The sequence below is a fragment of the Rhinatrema bivittatum genome, chromosome 15, assembly GCF_901001135.1.
Source record: "Rhinatrema bivittatum chromosome 15, aRhiBiv1.1, whole genome shotgun sequence".
NCBI lineage: Eukaryota > Metazoa > Chordata > Amphibia > Gymnophiona > Rhinatrematidae > Rhinatrema > Rhinatrema bivittatum.
This window is the reverse complement of record NC_042629.1, coordinates 3,454,577-3,476,921: the sequence shown is the minus strand read 5'-3', so window position 1 is coordinate 3,476,921 and position 22,345 is coordinate 3,454,577.

Sequence of the window (22,345 nt, the reverse complement as noted above, 5' to 3'; positions counted from 1 at the left end):
TGCATGATAAGAATAACCAATTTTGAAAAAAGTTATATATTTTGGTGGACTATACTTGTTGTGATAAGTCTTTTAGTACCACTGTCCCTGCTTTTTTATTTGATTCATGATCCTATTAGAAACAATAACAGGGTAGGTTCCCTGCTTTTTGGGTTTTCCTTCACAAATTGCTAAGTAAATCACCTGGACCAGATGGTATATACCCCAGGGTTCTGAAGAAACTAAAAAATGAAATTTCAGACCTATTAGTAAAAATTTGTAACCTATCATTAAAATCATCCATTGTACCTGAAGACTGGAGGAAAGCAAATGTAACCCCAATATTTAAAAAGGGCTCCAGGGGTGATCTGGGAAACTACAGACCAGTTAGCCTAACTTCAGTGCCAAGAAAAATAGTGGAAAGTGTTCTACATATCAAAATCACAGAACATATAGAAAGACATGGTTTAATGGAACAAAGTCAGCATGGCTTTACCAAAGGCAAGTCTTGCCTCACAAAACTTCTTCACTTTTTTGAAGGAGTTAACATGTAGATAAAGGTGTAGATGCATTGTATTTGGATTTTCAGAAGGTGTTTGACAAAGTTCCTCATGAGAGGCTTCTAGGAAAAGTAAAAAGTAATGGGATAGGTGGTGATGTCCTTTCGCGAATTACAAACTGGCAAAAGACAGGAAACAGAGAGTAGGATTAAATGGACAATTTTCTCAGTGAAAAGGAATGGGCAGTGGAGTGCCTCAGAGATATGTATTGGGACCGGTGCTTTTCAATATATTTATAAATGATCTGGAAAGAAATACGACAAGTGAGGTAATCAAATTTGCAGATGATTCAAAATTATTCAGAGTAGCTAAATCACAAGCGGATTGTGATAAATTGCAGGAAGACCTTGTGAGACTGGAAAACTGGGCATCCAAATGGCAGATGAAATTTAATGTGGATAAGTGCAAGGTGATGCATATAGGGAAAAATAACTCATGCTATAGTTATACAATGTTAGGTTCCATATAAGGAGCTAAAACCCAAGAAAGAGATCTAGGCGTCATAGTGAATAACACATTGAAATTGTTGGTTCATTGTGCTGCGGTAGTCAAAAAAGCAAACAGAATGTTGGGAATTATTAGAAAGAGAATGGTGAATAAAACGGAAAATGTCATAATGCCTCTGTATCGCTCCATGGTGAGACCGCACCTTGAATACTGTGTACAATTCTGGTGACGCATCTCCATAAAGATATAATTGCGATGGAGAAGATACAGAGAAGGGCGACCAAAATGATAAAGGGAATGGAACAGCTCCCCTGTGAGGAAAATCTAAAGAGGTTAGGACTTTTCAGCTTGGAGAAGAGACAGCTGAGGGGGGATATGATAGAGGTGTTTAAAAGCATGAGAGGTCTAGAATGGGTAAATGTGAATCAGTTATTTACTCTTTTGGATAATAGAAAGACTAGGGGGCACTCCATGAAGTTAGCATGTGGCACATTTAAAACTAATCAGAGAAAGTTCTTTTTCACTCAATGCATAATTAAACTCTGGAATTTGTTGTCAGGAGATGTGGTTAGTGCAATTAGTGTAGCTGAGTTTGCGCGCGTCCATGTACACACAGGATCTGGCGCGTGCACATGGACACACATATTTTATAACATGTGTGCGTGACTGCGCGCGTTATAAAATATGAGCGGCGCACACAGATGCGCGGCAAATTTTGTAATCCTTGTGCGCATGTGCGTGTGGCACACGGAAGGGGATAGATAATTGCAATTTCCACGTGGCGACACATAGAGGCCTTCGCCAGTTCCCTCCCAGTCCGCTCCAATTAAAGAGTGGCCTGGGAGGGAACTTCACTACCCCGTACCCTAACCTCCCTTCCCTTTCCCCTTTCCCCTCTCCTCCCCACCCCTTAAACCCTTTCTCTTGCCTTTCTATGTTTTAGTTTTGTTGCTTACTGCTCCAATGGAGCAGTAGCGACTTGCGTGCACCAGGATGTCCTTTCCCAGTACAGTGACAAATGGCCACTGTACCGGCAGCCTCCAGCCCCACCCCTCCCCATCCTCCAGACCACCCCTTTATCTGGGCCTGGCACTTCAGCGTGTAACCCCCATATTTTGCGCAGAGGGTGGATTTAAAATTTGGCCATATTTGAATACTCCATTTATGAAAATAATTATGCACATATTTTTAATCATTCATTTGCTGACACTTACACTGCTTCACCCTGACCCCTCGCCACTTAACCCAGACCTCCCACCCAAAAACTGCATATAAAAGGCAAATGTAATTATTTTCTGAGACTCAATTAGCAGGTATAAAGGTTTGCATGCACGTTTGGTAATGTATGTGCATAGACTGCTTAGAAAATACTAATTTGTGTATAAGCTACCAAACCCCACCCCAAATGCCCCTAAACTTCCCCGTTTTTTGTTTATATTTGCATGCTTGTACACAAATCCAGGCTTTTACAAAACATTGATGAGCCAGCATGAGATTGAGTCAGAGTCTGCTCTGTTCTCAGTCTCCACCTCCTCTATAGAAACCAGGAGAGGACAAGGCCTCTGCAGAGACGAGAATGGAGCAGATACTGACCTAGTTTCATGCTAGCTTATTAACATTCAGCTGCAGCTGCTCCCCTCCCAAAGATTGTGTCTCAGGAACAGCTCAACTGGGGGAAGGGGTGTTTATTACAGTACTGTTAGCTGGTTAGGGGGAGAGATACCTTATCCTTTGTTTTTTCTTTAAATGGCTAACTGGTAACTGACTGGATGGGAGAGTGAAAGAGGCAGGGATGGAATGCATTTTTTTTTTCAAAGATCACTGGTGTCTGGTTGGGAAGGAGAGAGAGGTGTTGTTGTTTTTTTACTGAATTTGCCATGTCCATTGGAAATTAAAGCTGCAACATGGTCTTGCTGTCTGGACAAACTGTCAAAAAGTGACAATAACTTTGGGCAAGCAGTTTTACACAAGCAGTTATCTGCAGCCTGTTCATCCAGTAGTAGTCCACTCTCTTTTAGGAGGAAGAAGGTCTAGATTACTTTTATAGTAAACGTTCTGCTGCAATCCTCAGCCTAGGACTCCCCACGTGTCATGGTTGTCTGTTGATGGAGAAAGCAAGTTTGCTTGTCATAAACAGGGCTCTCCATAGACAACAGGATGAAGTAGCCATGTTTAATACACGCCCGCCTGCAATCAACTGAGGGGTTCACATGGCAGTGCCCACTTGGGAACTCCCACGTATGCTCAGTAGAGCAAAAGCTCTATGAGTTAGGAGAAAGAGTCCATTTGGCACCCTCAGATGATATCACCCCATCTGTCATAGCTAATTCATCTTGCTGTCTACTGAGAACCCCATTTATGAAAGCAAACTAGCTTATATACAGTAATTATATCATCAAACCAAACAATAACTTTTTCTTCACAATAATGTGTCCAATTTTCTTGTGAAGGTATGTGTTTCACAACCTGGACTTGGTCTCATCTAGCAGGTCTAGTTTTCAAGATAATCATCATGAGTGTGTATGACATATATTTGCATATATTAGAGAGCCAGTGTATGCCAGTATTGCTGCTTTAACATGAATAAGCTGTACTGTTGCGGAACAGCTCCACTGTACGGCAAAATGTGATGACGTGCATTGGCTGTGTTTTAATATGGTGAAATTCAATCATTCTTATTAAATTTCACCATTTCATTGTGAAATCCATTATTCAAATTAATTTGACATTTCAGAAATTTGCATTAATATTAAAGTTACATTTGACATTTAACAATTGACAAAACATTCCTCATCTGCAGCACCTTAGGCTACATCATTTTGTTAGATCTGGTTGACACAAGCAGATGGGAAGTATAAGACCTAACACATGGAAAGTGCTCTGCAACTGGAAATATTCATGACAAATAGTTTTGTACAAGTGAGAAATGTATGTAGGTGAATCACAATGAAAAAAATGACATTGTATCAGAAAAGGAGCTTTGCTAGGAAATGGACAAGAGACTGAAAAATTTCACTGCAAGAAAGAGGATATAGTAGTATGACTTTAACTGATTTAAATCCAGATGGAGTCACTGCTTACAGTGTTTCTGGAAATTATATTTCAAAACATAGAGAAAGTCCCTGGAGAAAGCTGAAAAGCTGCCACATTTCAGAGCAGAATTCATTTTGGCAGCAAACAGTTTCCTTTGCTATGTTCACAGAGGCATTGGTAGTATAAACAAATGATCCTCCTTTCCAGGCTCAGGTCTGATCCCCTACCAGCTATGGCTAACCTTGCTCTTTTTCTCCCAATGGAACCAACCTATTCTCTAGAACTCATATCACAGATTGCGGGTATTATCGCAGCAGTTATGGCACGCGCTAAAAAGAATTATAACAGACACACCTACCAGGCCTTCCTGCCCCAATAAAAACACCTTTTCTTACCTGTCTAGCTTCCTAAAGCCATAATGTTTGTGGCAAGTTTAATTGTTGGGGGATACTTGAATTTCAGGAGGCTCGCCACAGATGACAACAAGTGGAACAACAACAACCTCAAGAATAGGCAAGGGCAGTTCCAAAATCTCCTAGGTCCAAGGGCTGATGTGCACGGAGCAGGTGGAGTAGGCTGAAGCTAGAGGCCACTGGAGCTTCACCTATACCAGCTCTCGTTGAGCCTTTGGGTGCTGGGGCCAGCAAGGCTTAGGTGGGCCCCAAGGTTAGCGAGAGGTGAGTAGCTATACAGCCCAGAGACAGCAGTCGGTAGATGGCGTAGTTCTATCCTGGACTGGATTTGGTACAAGAGCTCAGGTGCCAAAGCAACAATAGGGAACCGAGGGCACCCGAGCAAAGTAAGGCCTGAGCCTTGAAAGTCCACATCCAGAGAATAGGTGAGGAGAGGTGTCACTGACAGGCTGGATTCTGAGCCGGCTGTGAATGGTAGTTGTGGCAAGCAACGAAGAACTCTGGACGAAGGAAAGTCTGTAGCATAGTTGTACAAAGCAAAGGTCAGGGCACGAAGAAGGCAGATATAGTCAGTCCAGATAATAGTCACAATATGGAGCAGGCAAACGTGGTCAGGCAAGGCAGTGGTCAGGCCGTGGAGAAGGCAGGTATGGTCAGGCAATGCAGAAGTCTGGGGCTGGAGAGAAGTGGAAGAGTAGTCAGGCATAACGGAGGTCCGTGGCTGGAGAGAGGCTGAAGAGTAGTCAGACATAGCGGAGGTCCAGGGCTGGAGAGAAGCTGAAGAGTAGTCAGGCGTAGCGGAGGTCCGGGGCTGGAGAGAAGCTGAAGAGTAGTCAGGCCTAGTGGAGGTCAAGTCCGGGGAGTCAATCCAACACATAGATGAACAGGAACTAGGAGAACAGGAACCAGGAACCACAGGAAGACAGGAACACATGATGAGATGATCCAAAGGATAGCAATGAGTACTAAGAGTACAAGGAGACCTGTTGCAAAGGCAATGCTATGGAGCGAGGTCTGAGCTTATATACGCTGAAGAGTCTGATGTCAGCATCCGGGTCCGCAGCCAGGTTCCCGCTGCGGGCACTTTAAAAGAATCACTGATGCGCGCACGCCTAGGAAGGGGCACGGCACTGGTGGCGGCGTCTCTCCGCGGGCCACGCGGAGATGCCAGATGAGCAGGGACATCCTGGTCGGCAACACTGGGCAACGTGGCAAGGCAGGAGGCACCAGAGGAAACCCGAGGTCGGAGCTGACGGCCCACTGCCACCAGCGAAGAGGAGCCAGCAGCTGGAGTCCGTATGAAGAGGTAAGAGAGGGCCACGCTGTGGGGTTGCCACGGGTAGCACGCATAACACATTCCATGCAGTGACAGGGAGGAGATGTACCGCAATGGAAAGCTTTACCGCTCCATCAAAGTGCAAGTGGTCTGTGATGCTAAAATGTGCATCCTCGACGTGGTGACCAGGTACCCGGGAGCCTCACATGATTCCTTTATACTTAGGCAGTCGGGCCTGTGTGAAAATTTTGAGGCCTGTATTGGGACATAAAGAGCTGAGTAAAAAAATTTACAAAAAAAGGACAAACAAATTTCTAGAAGTGTCCTGTCAACCTAGATTGGGTGTGGCTGCCTCAGAGCTTGGGGGAGGTAAACTTTGAGAAGCTGCAGATCCATTGTGGCCAGTGCACAGTGTGGAGCCAGGGAGCACTAAAGATTCTGGTATCCAGCTAAGTAAAGGTTTAACTTAGTTAAACTTAGTAAGCCAATCAGGGGGAGGGTCTTATTAAACTCAATTGCAGATACAGAGTCCTGAGAACATCCGTGACTAAGGGTTAACTGTTTGACTCCCTCCCACCCCGGCTTGTTTTTCTGATATAGTCTGCCTAACTTCATAATTGGCAACAAGATAAATTAGTAAATTGGTATTTCCTTAGATGTTAACTATCAATAAATTACCAAAATAAGGACTATCCAATGTAATTATTGTGGAGCCTTTGTTCTGAGGGAAATCATCTGGAAACTTAGGGTTTGACCCATTTGTTCAGAACTCTCTTCCTTGAAAAAGGAGCTGGATGAAGTTAAAGCTGAATTAGCTTCAATGATGAAAGGCTCATTCTCTTTACAATATTCAGGAATTAATTCCCCATTACCACAGAAAAACCAAGAGACAAGGATAAAGAGATTTACAGTGGGCTCAGGTAGGATAAGACCTGTGACCCACAGGCACCCGTTCTTGACAGCTGTGCAACCCACAAGTCTACCCCCCTCCCCCATTCACACAGGGCATTAAGGAACTCAACAAACAACAAGATTACAGAGGGCTCTGGTATAATTGAACCTCTGATGCAGAGTCACACACTGTATCAAGTGCAACAAGTACAAGTACAAAGAAGTTCTTGAAAAAAAGATTGAAGTGTTATCTGAAAAGAAAGAAGAAACCCAAACACATAAGGAATTCCAGATGAGTAACCAAAGGAAAAAGCTCATTGTGCTGGATGAATCTGTCATCAAAGGCACTAATCTTTTCCCTTGCACAAAGGGAAAGGGAGAAGTGGATAACAAAACTCAATTAAATAAGTCACAAAAGGAGTCCAGGAACAGCAGTAACCTGAACGAGGAAAGCTGGAAAGCTATGAGCACAAATGCTCATAGTTTGGGCAATAAAATCCCAGATCTGCAAGCCCTAATGGTGGAGGCGGACTTGGACATTGTTGCTGTCACGGAGACGTGGTTCAAGGAATCTCACGATTGGGATATGGCAATACCGGGCTATAACTTGTTAAGGAAGGACAGAGAGGATAGGAAAGGGGGAGGAATGGCTCTTTATATCAGGAACAATATCCAAGCATCTGAGCTGCAAGGAAGATGGAGCAATGAAGAAGCACTATGGGCCAACCTAAAAAAAGATGGGACATCCATTTTTATTGGAGTGGGTTACAGGCCTCCAAACCAAAAGGAAGAGCTTGACAGAGATCTGGTTGAAGATATCCAAAAGATGGGAAAGAAGGGAGAAGTGGTGATTGTTGGAGACTTTAATTTGCTGGATGTAGACTGGAGAATCCCATCTGCAGAATCTAACAATAGTAGAGAAATAGTGGATGCTCTGTGACGAGCTTTGTTCAAACAAATGGTAATGGAAACCACACGAGAGGGAGCTATATTCGATTTAATGCTCACTAATGGAGATAATAATGTCTCTGATGTCCAGGTGGGTGCCCACCTCAGCACCAGTGATCATCAAACGGTATGGTTTAATATCACAAAAAGGATACGCAAAAGAAGCACAGGGACCCAAGTTTTGCAGTTCAAAAACATGGACTTTGATGAAATGGGGAAGTACCTGGAGGAGGAACTAGTAGGCTGGGAGAATGAGAGAGATGTGGAACAACAGTGGACCAAACTAAAAGGAGCAATTACTAAGGCAACTAATCTATAAGTTAGAAAAGTAAAGAAAAGCAAAAGAAAAATGAAACCTATCTGGTTCTTCAAGGAGGTGGCTGACAAAATAAAGGCTAAAAGAACAGCATTCAAGAAATATAAAGGATCCCAAAGTGAGGAGCACAAAGAAGAATATCTGGTAGAACTGAGGGAGACAAAGAAAGTAATCAAGACGGCAAAAAGTCAAGCGGAAGAAAGGATTGCCAAAGAGGTAAAGAGAGGTGACAAAACATTTTTCAGATACATCAGTGAAAGGAGAAAAGTTCAAAGTGGTATAGTGAAATTGAAAGGTGAAAAGGATCAATGCGTGGAGAGAGATGAAGAAATGGCAGAAATATTAAACAAATACTTCAGTTCTGTGTTCACTAAAGAAGACCCTGGAGAAGGACTGCCGCTAGTTAACAAGAAACTAGAGGGGAATGGAGTAAATGTAACTCCATTTACAGTAGAGAATGTATGGGAAGAGCTGGGGAAACTGAAAGTGGACAAAGTCATGGGGCCTGATAAGGTTCATCCCAGAATACTGAAGGAGCTCAGAGAACTGCTGGCGGGTCCACTATGTGACCTGTTCAATAGATCCCTAGAAACGGGAGTGGTGCTGAGTGATTGGAGAAGTGCGGTGGTGATCCCGCTTCACAAGAGTGGAAACAGAGAAGAGGCTGGTAACTACAGACCGGTTAGCCTCACCTTGGTGGTGGGAAAAGTAATGGAGTCGCTGTTAAAAGAAAGAATAGTGAACTATCTACAGTCGGAAGAATTGCTGGACCAGAGGCAGCATGGATTCACCAGGGGAAGATCCTGTCAGACAAATCTGATAGACTTTTTTGACTGGGTAACCAAGGAATTGGATCGAGGAAGAGCACTCGATGTCATCTACTTGGACTTCAGCAAAGCTTTTGATACAGTTCCACACAGGAGACTGGTAAATAAAATGAGAAGCTTAGGAATGAGTGCCGAGGTGGTGGCCTGGATTGCAAACTGGTTGACGGACAGAAGACAATGTGTGATGGTAAATGGAACTTACTCTGAAGAGAGAGCGGTGTTGAATGGAGTACCGCAGGGATCGGTTTTGGGACCGGTCCTGTTCAATATCTTTGTGAGCGACATTGCAGACGGGATAGAAGGTAAGGTTTGTCTTTTTGCGGATGACAATAAGATCTGTAACAGAGTGGACACGCCAGAAGGAGTAGAGAGAATGAGATGGGATTTAAGGAAACTGGAAGAGTGGTCGAAGATATGGCAGCTGCGATTCAATGCCAAGAAGTGCAGAGTCATGCATATGGGGTGTGGAAATCCGAAAGAACTGTATTCGATGGGGGGAGAAGGGCTGATGTGCACGGAGCAGGAGAGAGACCTTGGGGTGATAGTGTCTAATGATCTGAAGTCGGCGAAAAAATGTGACAAGGCGATAGCTAAAGCCAGAAGAATTCTGGGCTGCATAGAGAGAGGAATATCAAGTAAGAAAAGGGACGTGATTATCCCCTTGTACAAGTCCTTGGTGAGCCCTCACCTGGAGTACTGTGTTCATTTCTGGAGACCTTATCTCCAAAGGGACAGAAACAGGATGGAGGCGGTCCAGAGAAGGGCGACCAAAAAGGTGGATGGCCTTCATCAAATGACTTATGAGGAAATATTGAGGAATCTAAATATGTACACCCTGGAGGAAAGGAGGAGCAGGGGGGATATGATACAGATTTTCAGATACTTGAAAGGTTTTAATGATCCAAAGACAATGACAAACCTTTTCTGTTGCAAAAAAATCAGCAGAACCAGGGGTCATGATTTGAAACTCCCCTGCTGGACCACCAGGTATTTAAAAATTTGGGGGGGGGGTTCCGGAGGGTGGGGGGATACTAACAAACTCATTTTAAAGGGTCAGGTTGTGTCCTTTCTTCCCGCCCCCCCCCCCCCCCCCATAACGATAAGAAAACCCACTAAATTAATCTAGGGGTTTCCTATCGCTATCGGGGACCCCCTGATATCGGACGATATTTTCAATCATCAGATAAATGATTCACATCCCTATACCTTTTACTGTGGTTTGCAAGCCAGATCTGCAAGTGATTGATGGCTTAAAGTTGTCTTTGTTGCAGAAGATTCTGGGTATGCTTGCAGGACCTGGCTTCTCACCCCTATTGCCATTCCCACCACACTGGCTGAGATGAGGTACAACAAAGCCTTATGTATTATCTGCTGTGTCATTGAACACACCTTTGGAGTTCTCAAAAGTTGATCTTGCTGTTTGGACAAGATGGGTGGGACTTTAATGTATGCCCCACCCAAAGCTGCTCTGCTGTGGCTTTCATAATCTCGCTCTACACCATGGACTATGAATAGATATACTTCCAGATCTCTGTTGTACGAGTGGACCCTTGGACCGAGACGAGGTTGATGCCAACCCTTGTTCCCCACAGGTTGAGCCCTTGGGTGCCGGGGCCAGCTGGACTTAGGTGCAGGTCTCCGGTGAAGAAGGTTCCCACGACGGAAGGCCAGAGGAAGGAGGAATGGGATGTTCCAAGGGTTAGGGAGGCATCAATCAAGCGAATCCAGAAGATGTACCAAGGTCAGGGCAGGCAGCAATCAAGTGAATCCAGAAGACGTACTAAGGTCAGGGCAGGTAGTGATCAAGCGAATCCAGGAAGAGGTCCAAAGGTCTGAGCCAACAGTCAATCCAGGGAAGACGAGACAACAGGACAGGAACACGGAGACAGGGTCACAGAGTCAGGAACATGGACTCAGGAATCAGCTACTCATTCAGAGTTTGACCTGAGTTAAGAACATAAGAAAATGCCATACTGGGTCAGACCAAGGGTCCATCAAGCCCAGCATCCTGTTTCTAACAGTGGCCAATCCAGGTCAGAAGAACCTGGCAAGTACCCAAAAACTAAGTCTATTCCATGTTACCATTGCTAATGGCAGTGGCTATTCTCTAAGTGAACTTAATAACAGATAATGGACTTCTCGTCCAAGAACTTATCCAATCCTTTTTTAAACACAGCTATACTAACTGCACTAACCACATCCTCTGGCAACAAATTCCAGAGTTTAATTGTGTGTTGAATAAAAAAGCCCCTGCCTTTTTTATTTAAGCCAGCCCCTGCTGGCTTAAATAAGCCAGCCCCTGCCTTCAGTCTTCACTGAGGTGAAGACTGAAGGCAGGGGCTGGCTTAAATATCCCTGAAGTGCTGATGTCATCAGTGAGGGCCGCAGAGCTTCTCCTGCTGTGGGTCCTTCAAGTGCTGCAGAGAGGCATGCTTGCATGCCTAGGGAGCACCATCAACGGCCTGAGCTGCGAAGGAGGAATTGCGGCAACGGCATCGGGTTCCTGCCGCCGCAAGAGAGGTCAGGGCCGTTCGGCAGGGGATGAGTGAGGCCAGCCATGGAGCTCTGCAGCCGGCGAATGTAATAATCTCCCCTGGGTCTCCCATGTATCCCCGCATGAGCTGAGGATACTATGCTGAGTGGTAGCCAGCTTCAGCAAAACCTTATACAATGCTGCTTTGCCTGATAGACCTCACTTACCGCATTCCCTTCCAGGAAAGGGAGGCCAGTAGACTGTTAGCTGCTGCTCTCCTCGCTATCTTCTCTGTCTGAATCATTATGTAACAGAAAACACATATGCCTATTCAGGATTCGTCTTCACAATGGAGCAGTACCGTGTACTGAAAAAACAGTTCTGAAAGTAAAGATGACATAAAATACACATGGCTGCCAAAATGTGTTCTGCCTGATAGTCACACTAAAAGAAGAATGTGTGGCACACGAGTTTGTGAATAACTACTAACACAGTGTTCAGAGTTTGGCCTAGTTAGTGCCATGTGGCTTGCCAGCCCTCCCCAGTGGACCCCATCCTAGCACTCACATGTGGTTGAGATAGTGCCATAAGTATGATGCCACCCTAGCTGGTCCTCGAGCAAGGAAAGCTACAGCTCTAGAAATGCTGTAAATATCAAATAGCTCTGAAGCTTAAAGGCACAGCCTAAAGGTACAGGTAGACAGTTAAAGGTTTCAATGACAGTTCCCATTTTACTGCCTCATTCCTTAGCTGAGAAACGTGTGCATGTGAAGTTATACACCTGTACTGGGTCAGCTTACTGTCACATGGGCGTGCCAAGACACAGCTGACACCACTGCCTCACCAGTTTTAGAGCCACTGCTGATTCGGGTTTCCAACTGGATCCAGATTTCCTGGATATGTTGATCCAGTCCTGGTCTTACTCCCTTGCATGAGGTATTGATTGTCTTGGTTTTGCTCAAAAAAGCTACAGGGAAATCAGATGAAATCCCCGCATATAAAGTGTTCCAAAGTGGAAGGAGGACAACCAATGGGACAGTGCTATACCGGGGTACAAATTATATCGTAATGACAGAGAGGAGCACCCGGGAGGCGGGGTGGCGCTTTATGTCCGGGATGGCATAGAGTCCAACAGGATAAACATCCTGCATGAGACTAAATGCACAAATGAATCTTTATGGGTAGAAATTCTTTGTGTGTAGGGAAATACTATGGTGATAGGAGTATACTACCGTCCACCTGGTCAAAATGGTGAGACGGACATTGAAATGCTAAGAGAAATTTGGGAAGCAAACCAAATTGGTAGTGCAGTAATAATGGGACACTTCAATTACCCCAATATTGACTGGGTAAATGTATCATTGGTACATGTTAGAGATGTAAAGTTCCTGGATGGAATAAATGACATTTTTATGGAGCAATTGGTTAAGGAACCAACAAGAGAGGGAGCAATTTTTAGATCTAATTCTCAGTGGAGCACAGGATTTGGTGAGAGAGGTAACTGTTAGGGATGTGAATCGTTTTTTGACGATTTAAAATATCGTCCTATATATTTTAAATCGTCAAAAATCGTTAGAGGCAATATATAATAGGAATTCCCCCGATTTATCGTCAAAAATCGTAAATCGGGGGAAGGGGAAGGGAGAGGGCGGGAAAACCGGCACACTAAAACAACCCTAAAACCCACCCCGACCCTTTAAAATAAATCCCCCACCCTCCGAACCCCCCCAAAATGTCTTAAATTACCTGGGGTCCAGTGGGGGGGGTCCCTGTCATATGACAGGGCAAAGGTAGCGCCGGTGCCATTTTGGTTCCTGCCCATACGGCAAAGGGCCGTATGGCCGTATGGCCGTATGGCGCCGGCCATACGGCCATACGGCCATACGGCCGGCGCCATTTTGCAGTATGGCAATATGGCCATATGGGCGGCGCCATTTTGCAACGAGTATTGCAAAATGGCGCCGGCCGTATGGCCATATTGCCGTACTGCACGGCCGGCGCCATTTTGCATTACGGCAACACGATTCGAGTGCAGGAGGTCGTTCCCGGACCCCCGCTGGACTTTTGGCAAGTCTTGTGGGGGTCAGGAGGCCCCCCCAAGCTGGCCAAAAGTCAGTGGGGGTCCAGCGGGGGTCCGGGAGCGATCTCCTACGCTCGCGACGTCGGGGGACAGGAACCAAAATGGCGCCGGCGCTACCTTTGCCCTGTCATATGACAGGGCAAAGGTAGCGCCGGCGCCATTTCTATCACATGCACCCGTGGCCCGAGAGTGGAAGATCACACTGGGACCCCCCCACTGGACCCCAGGTAATTTAAGACATTTTGGGGGGGTTCGGGAGGGTGGGGGATTTATTTTAAAGGGTTGGGGTGGGTTTTAGGGTTGTTTTAGTGTGCTGGTTTTCCCGCCCTCCCGCGATTTACGATTTACACGATATTTAAAAAAACAAAACTGTGACGATCCGATTCCCTCCCCCCCCCCAGCCGAAATCGATCGTTAAGACGATCGATCACACGATTCACATCTCTAGTAACTGTGCTGGGGCCGCTTGGCAATAGTGATCATAATATGATCAAATTTGAATTAATGACTAGAAGGGGCAGTAAGCAAATCCACAGCTCTCGTGCTAAACTTTCAAAAGGGAAATTTTGATAAAATGAGAAAAATTGTTAGAAAAAAACTAAAAGGAGCAGCTACAAAGGTAAAAAGTGTGCAAGAGGCGTGGTCATTAGGATGTGAATCGGGCTTCAGACGATTGAAAATATTGGACGATATTTTCAAAATCATCAGAAATCGGGGGCTCCCCCAAAACGATAGGAAAGCCCCATGATATTGATCGTGGGGGTTCTCTTATCGTTTTGGGGGAGGGCGGGAAAAACGGCACACAAAAATAACCCCTAAACCCACCCCAACTCTTTAAAACTAATACCTTAGCTTCCCCCACCCTCCTGACCCCCCAAAAAACTTTTTTCAGGTACCTGGTGGTCCAGTGGGGGATCCCTGGAGCGATCTCCCGCTCCCAGGCTGTCAGCTGCCACTAATCAAAATGGCGCCGATGGCCCTTTGCCCTTACCATGTGACAGGGTATCCGTGCCATTGGCCAGACCCTGTCACATGGTAGGAGCACTGGATGTCTGGCGCCATCTTGTGCTCCTACCATGTGACAGGGGCTGACCAATAGCACCAGTAGCCCCTGTGACATAGTAAGGGCAAAGGCTATTGGCGCCATTTTGAAAACTGGCAGCCGACGGTCCGAGTGCAGGAGGTAGCTCCCGGACGCCCGCTGGACATTTGGCAAGTCTTGTGGGAGTCAGAAGGGTCCCCCAAGACTTGCCAAAAGCCCCTGGTGGTCCAGCAGGGGTCCGGGAGCGATCTCCTGCACTCGGGCCATCAGCTGCCAGTAATCAAAATGGCGCCGATAGCCTTTGCCCTTACTATGTCACAGGGGCTACTGGTGCCATTGTTCAGCCCCTGTCACATGGTAGGAGCACAAGATGGCGTGGGCCATCCAGTGCTCCTACCATGTGACAGGGTCCGGCCAATGGCACGGATACCCTGTCACATGGTAAGGGCAAAGGGCCATCGGCGCTATTTTGATTAGTGGCAGCCGATGGCCCGGGAGCGGGAGATCACTCCAGGGACCCCCACTGGACCACCAGGTACCTGTAAAAAGATTTTGGGGGGGTCGGGAGGGTGGGGGAAGCTAAGGTATTAGTTTTAAAGAGTCGGGGTGGGTTTTTTGTTTATCGGCTCGGGCGCAGCCGATAAACAAAACCATGATTGGGCCCGATGAAAAAAAAAACATGTGAATTGTAACCGGAATCCGAACCGATTCCTGTCCTGATTCACATCTCTAGTGGTCATTAGGGGTGTGCATTCGTTTTGACCGCATATGAAAAACGCAACTTTTTTTTTTTTTAACTTAAAAAAGTGATGAGGCGAAAACGATCGCAATTTCCAACTTATGTTGAATAAGTTGGAAATCGCGATTGTTGATCCTAAATAAAAATTTAAACCCCTCACCCTCCTTAATCCCCCCCCCCCAAGACTTACCAAAACTCCCTGGTGGTCCAGCGGGGAGTCAGGACGCCATTCCTGTATTCCTTTGCGAGGAGCACGTGACGTCGGCGTCACGTCGGAGTTACGCGGACGTCACGTGATTCACCGCGCGTCCGCTCCGGGACCCTCATTGGACCCAAATGGAACTTTTGGCCAGCTTGGGGGGGCCTCCTGACCCCCCCCAAGCTGGCCTCCTGACACCCCCAAGCTGGCCAAAAGTTCCATTTGGGTCCAACGAGGGTCCCGGAGCGGACGCGCGGTGAATCACATGACGTCCGTGTCACTCCGACGTGACGCGGACGTCACGTGCTCCTCGCAAAGGAATACAGGAATGGCGTCCTGACTCCCCGCTGGACCACCAGGGAGTTTTGGTAAGTCTTGGGGGGGGGATTAAGGAGGGTGAGGGGTTTAAATTTTTATTTAGGGAATCGGGGCACGTATGGACATAGCCTCAACTTATGGAATTCTACATATGAACATAAACTTTTTCTCTGCACATCCCTAGTGGTCATTGTTAAAAATGCCATCCTAGAAGCACAGTCCAGATGTATTCCACACATTAAGAAAGGTGGAAAGAAGGCAAAACAATTACCGGCATGGTTAAAAATGGAGTTCAAAGAAGCTATTTTAGTCAAAAGATCTTCATTCAAAAATTGGAAGAAGGATCCAACAGAAGAAAATAGGATAATACAGAAGCGTTGGCAAGTTAAATACAAGACATTGATAAGACAAGTTTAAGAAAGAATTTGAAAAGAAATTGGCCATAGAGGCAAAAACTCACAGTATAAACTTTTAAAAATATATCTGAAGCAGATAACCTGTGAGGGAGTCAGTTGGACCATTAAATGATTGAGGGGTTAAAGGGTAACTTAGAGAAGATAAGGCCATTGCGGAAAGATTAAATGATTTCTTTGCTTCGGTGATTACTGAAGAGGATGTTGGGGAGGTACCCGTACTGGAGAAGGTTTTCATGGGTAATGATTCAGATAGACTGAACCAAATCACAGTGAACCTAGAAGATGTGGTAGGCCTGACTGACAAACTGAAGAGTAGTAAATCACCTGGACCATATGGTATACAACCCAAAGTTCTGAAGGAACTCAAAAATAAAATTTCAGACCTAATAGTAAAAATTTGTAACCTATCATTAAAATAATCCATTGTACCTGAAGACTGGAGGATAGCTAATGTACCGCCAATATTTAAAAAGGGCTCCAGCAGCAATCCGGGAAACTACAGGCTGGTTAGTCTGACTTCAGTGCCAGGAAAAATAGTGGAAAGTGTTCTAAACATCAAAATCACAGAACATATACAAAGACATGGTTTAATGGACCAAAGTCAGCATGGCATTACCCAAGGCAAGTCTTGCCTCACAAATCTGCTTCACCTTTTTGAAGGAGTTAATAAACATGTGGATAAAGGTGAACCGGTAGATGTAGTGTACTTGGATTGTCAGAAGGTGTTTGACAAAGTTCCTCATGAGAGGCTTCTAGGAAAAGTAAAAATCATGGGATAGGTGGCGATGTCCTTTCGTGGATTACAAACTGGCTAAAAGACAGGAAACAGAGGGGTAGATTTTTAAAAAATGCGCATTCGCGTACTTTTGTTGGCGCACCAGTCGCAGATACGCGCGTAGCCTCGTGTATCTGCTAAAATCCAGGATCGGCGCACGTAAGGCTGCCGATTTTGGGCAGCCGGCGCGCGCCAAGCCGCGCAGCCTGCCTCCGTTCCCTCCGAGGCCGCTCCGAAATCGGAGCGGCCTCGGAGGGAACTCTCTTTCGCCCTCCCCTCACCTTCCCCTCCCTTCCTCTACCTAACCCACCCCCCCGGCCTTATCTAACCCCCCCATACCTTTGTCCACGGATTTACGCCTCCCAAAGGGAGACGTAAATCCACGCGTGCCAGCGGGCTGCTGGCGCGCCGAGACGCAACCCGGGGGCGGTTCCGGAGGGCGCGGCCACGCCCCTGGACCACCCCGGGCTGAAACCACGCCCCCGGGCCCGCCCCCGAAACACCGCGTCCCGCCCCCGAAACACCGCGTCCTGCCCCCAAAACGCCGCGTCGATCGGCCCCGCCCCTGACAAGCCCCCAACAAAAAACCCCGGGACTTACGCGAGTCCCGGGGCTCTGCACGTGCCGGCAGGCCTATGAAAAATAGGCGTGCCGGCGCGCAAGGCCCTGCTCGCGTAAATCCGGGCGGATTTACGCGAGCAGGGCTTTTAAAATCCGCTCCAGAGAGTAGAATTAAATGGACAATTTTCTCAGTGGAAGGGAGTGGGTAGTGGAGTGCCTCAGGGATCTGTATTGGGTCCCTTACTTTTCAATATATTTATAAATGATCTGGAAAGAAACACGACGAGTGAGATAATCAAATTTGCAGATGATACAAAATTGTTCAGAGTAGTTAAATCACAAGCAGATTGTGATAAATTGCAGGAAGACCTTGTGAGACTGGAAAACTGGGCATCAAAATGGCAGATGAAATTTATTGTGGATAAGTGCAAGGTGATGCATATAGGGAAAAATAACCCATGCTATAGTTACACAATGTTAGGTTCCATATTAGGAGCTACCACCCAAGAAAGAAACCACATTGAAATCGTCAGTTCAGTGTGCTGCGGCAGTCAAAAAAGGAAACAGAATGTTGGGAATTATTAGAAAGGGAATGGTGAATAAAACGGAAAATGTCATAATGCCTCTGTATCGCTCCATGGTGAGACCGCACCTTGAACACTGTGAACAATTCTGGTCACCGCATCTCAAAAAAGATATAATTGCGATGGAGAAGGTACAGAGAAGGGCGACCAATATGATAAAGGGAATGGAACAGCTCCCCTATGAGGAAAGATTAAAGAAGTTAAGACTTTTCAGCTTGGAGAAGAGATGGCTGAGGGGGGATATGATAGAGGTGTTTAAAATCATGAGAGGTCTAGAACGGGTAGATGTGAATCGGTTATTTACTCTTTCAGATAATAGAAAGACTAGGGGGCACTCCATGAAGTTAGCATGTGGTACATTTAAAACTAATCTGTCAGACAAGCACAATAGGCGTCGCCCGTGAGACAAAAGAAGCTACACACAAGTTTACTACACGCTGTGAACCCAGTATCGGACACAGCAGTATCGGACCCAGTATCGGACACAGCATACTCTCCCATAGTCCCTGAAGCAGGCACACTGTGCCGAAACATGGCCCGTGTCGGACAAGCAGCTCCGTACCCATGAAACACCGCAGAGGTGACGTCCCGATAAGTATGATACAAGATACTAGTGGGGCGGAAAAGCAGCAGGGGAGAAGGGATTTTTAGAAAAATTGGAAACTTCAAAAAATAAATAAAAAGAGTTCGTGAGATATTGTTCAATTTAATAAAAGAATAATAGACGGAGGTTCATGAGAGGATAACTGCAAATCGGTTACCCTCATTGAATAACCTCCGTACAAGATTACCACCGAGCAAACATTCCCTTGTATGTTCTAGTTGGAGTACTGATGCAATTAATAGCAGTAGCTATTCCCTAAGTAAATTTGATTAATAGCCATTAATGGACTTCTCCTCCAAGAACTTATCCAAACCTTTTTTGAACCCAGCTACACTAACTGCACTAACCACATCCTCTGGCAACAAATTCCAGAGTTTTATTGTGCGTTGAGTGAAAAAGAATTTTCTCCGATTAGTCTTAAATGTGCTACTTGCTAACTTCATGGAATGCCCCCTAGTCCTTCTATTATTCGAAAGTGTAAATAACTGATTCACATCTACCCGTTCAAGACCTCTCATGATCTTAAAGACCTCTATCATATCCCCCCTCAGTTGTCTCTTCTCCAAGCTGAACAGCTCTAACCTCTTCAGCCTTTCCTCATAGGGGAGCTGTTCCATCCCCTTTATTATTTTTTGTTGCCCTTCTTTGTACCTTCTCCATCGCAACTATATTTTTTTTGAGGTTTGGTGACCAGAATTCTACACAGTATTCCAGGTGCGGTCTCACCATGGAGCGATATAGAGGCATTATGACATTTTCCGTTTTATTAACCATTCCCTTCCTAATAATTCCTAACATTCTATTTGCTTTTTTGACTGCCGCAGCAAACTGAGCGGACGATTTTAAAGTATTATCCACTAGAGATGTGAATCGTGTGCCAGATCGTCTTAACGATCAGATTCGGCTGGGGGGGGGGGGAATCTGATCGTTAAGATATGTGAATTGGAATCGTTTCCGATTCCAATTCACATCGCTAATTTTTTTTTTAGGGAGGCCCGCGCTGCTAAAAAAAAAAATACACCCAACCCTTTAAATCGACCCCACCCTCCCGACCCCCCCAAAACCTTTTAAAATTACCTTGTGGTCCAGGGGGGCCTCGGGGGGCCTTGGGGAGAGATCCAGGGGGGCCTCGGGGAGAGGAGAGATCCAGGGGGTCCTCGGGGACAGATTTCCCGTTCCCAGGCATCAGCTGTTCTAAAAAAAAATGGCGCAGATGCCCCTTTGCCCTTACCATGTGACAGGGTATCCGTGCCATTGGCCGGCCCCTGTCACATGGTCGGAGCACTGGATGGCCGGCGCCATCTTTAAAGATGGCGGCGGCCATCTTTACTCATCAGCCCCTATAGGGCTGATGAATAAAGATGGCGCCGGCCCCTGTCACATGGTAGGAGCCCTCACAGGTTTCTGGCCCCCTTTATGGTCCAAATGACTCCCTCACAGGTTTCTGGCCCCCTTTATGGTCCAACTGACTCCCTCACAGGTTTCTTGCTTCGGATATATTTTAAAATGTTTTTATTATGAGTTTTTGCCTATGTTGCCAACTTCATTTCAAATTCTCTCTTTGCCTGTCTTATCAATGTTTTACACTTAACTTGACAATGCTTATGTTTTATCCTATTTTCTTTAGATGGATCCTTCTTCCAATTTTTGAAAGATGTTTTTTTGGCTAAAATAGCCTCTTTCACCTCATCTTTTAACCATGACGGTAATCATTTTGCCTTCTTTCCACCTTTCTTAATGTGTGGAATACATATGGGGGTAGATTTTTTTAAAAAGCGCGATCGCGTACTTTTGTTTGCGCAGCAGGCGCAAACAAAAGTACGCTGGATTTTATAAGATACGCGCATAGCCACGCGTATCCTCTAAAATCCTGGATCGGCGTGCGCAAGGCTGCCGATTTTGGGCAGCCTGCGCGCGCCGAATCACGCAGCCTGCCTCCGTTCCCTCTGAGGCCGCTCCGAAATCGGAGCGGCCTCGGAGGGAACTTCCTTTCGCCCTCCCCTCACCTTTCCCTCCCTTCCTCTACCTAACCCACCCTCCCCCCGGCCCTATCTAAACCCCCCCTTACCTTTGTCCCTAGATTTACGCCTGCGAGAAGTAGACGTAAATCTATGCGCGCCAGCGGACTGCTGGCGTGCCGTCTTCCGACCCGGGGGCTGGTCCGGAGGCCTGGACCATGCCCCCGGGCCGGCGCCACGCCCCCGGTCCCTCCCCCGAAACGCCGCATCCCTCCCCCGAAACGCCGCGTCATCCGGTCCCGCCCCCAACACGCCCCTGACATGCCCCCTTCGAAAAACCCCGGGACCTACGCGCGTCCCGGGGCTCTGCGCGTGCCGGCGGCCTATGCAAAATAGGCGCGCCAGCGCGCAAGGCCCTGCTCACGTAAATCCGGGCGGATTTACGCGAGCAGGGCTTTTAAAATCCGCCTAATGGACTGCGCTTCTAGGATTGAATTTTTAAACAATGTCCAAGCCTGTTGAACACTTTTAACCTTTGCAGCTGCACCTTTCAGTTTTTTTCTATTTTCCTCATTTTATCAAATTTTCCCTTTTGAAAATTTAGTGTTAGACCTGCAGATTTACTTATTGTCCCCCTTCCAGTTATTAGTTTAAATTTGATCATGTTATGATCACTATTGCCAAGTGGCCCCACCACCGTTACCTATCTCACCAAATCCTGCGTTCCACTAAGAATTAAATCTAAAATAGCTCCCTCTCTTGTTGGTTCCTGAACCAATTGCTCCATGAAGCAATCATTTATTACATCCAGGAACTTTATGTCTCTAGCAAGTCCTGATGTTACATTTATCCAGTCAATATTGGGGTAATTGAAATCTCCCATTATTATTGCACTGCCAAATTGGTTTGCTTCCCTGATTTCTCTTAGCATTTCATCATCTCTCTGACCATTTTGTCCAGGTGGATGGGAGTATACTCCTATCACTATACTCTTACGCAGCACACATGGGATTTCTACCCATATAGATTCTACTGAGCATTTAGTTTCTTGTATGATCTTTATCCTGTTGGACTCTATACCCTCCCGGACACAAAGTGCCACACCCCCTCCAAGTTGATCCTCCCTATCATTGTGATATAATTTGTACCCTGATCTAGCACTGTCCCATTGGTTATCCTCCTTCCACCAAGTCTCTGTGATGCCAATTATGTCAATCTCATCATTCGCTGCTATACAATCTAAGTCTCCCATCTTACTTCTTAGACTTCTGGCATTGGCATACAGACATTTCAAAGTGTGTTTTTTGTTTGTTTTCAGTTGTTTGGGATAATTCGGAAATCATTAGCTACGGTGATTTTTTACATATAGGCATATGGACTATGTTTGCTTTTAATAGAACCTCTCTGTTGGAATGCCCTAACTCTCCTGTTTCATTAGAAACAGAGCCTTTTCCATCATCGGACCAAAACTCTGGAATTCACTACCCCACTTCCTCACCGCGCAAGAAAACTCAAAATCCTTCAAAAAAGAACTAAAGTCTTGGCTTCTCAACCATTCTCTTAAGGACAACTCTCAATAACTTTATACTATAATCCCTTAACTGCCAACTTTAAATATTCCATTTGGACAACCTCTACTGATTCAAGCCACTGATGCCTCCTTTTTGAAGATCCCAGTTATATCTGCCTATCTATTCAGTGTATCTACCCTGTTTACACTATGTTCTTTGTTCACATCTCTTCTTTTGGTGCCATTTCCCACTATTGTTAAATTTAAAGTTTAAAATCTTTCAATGTAACAAGTTGTTCTATATGTAAACCGGAGTGAAGGCAACTATGCTATACCTCGGTATATAAAAAAATGCTAAATAAAAAATAAATAAATTAGTATCCTTCAAGTATACAT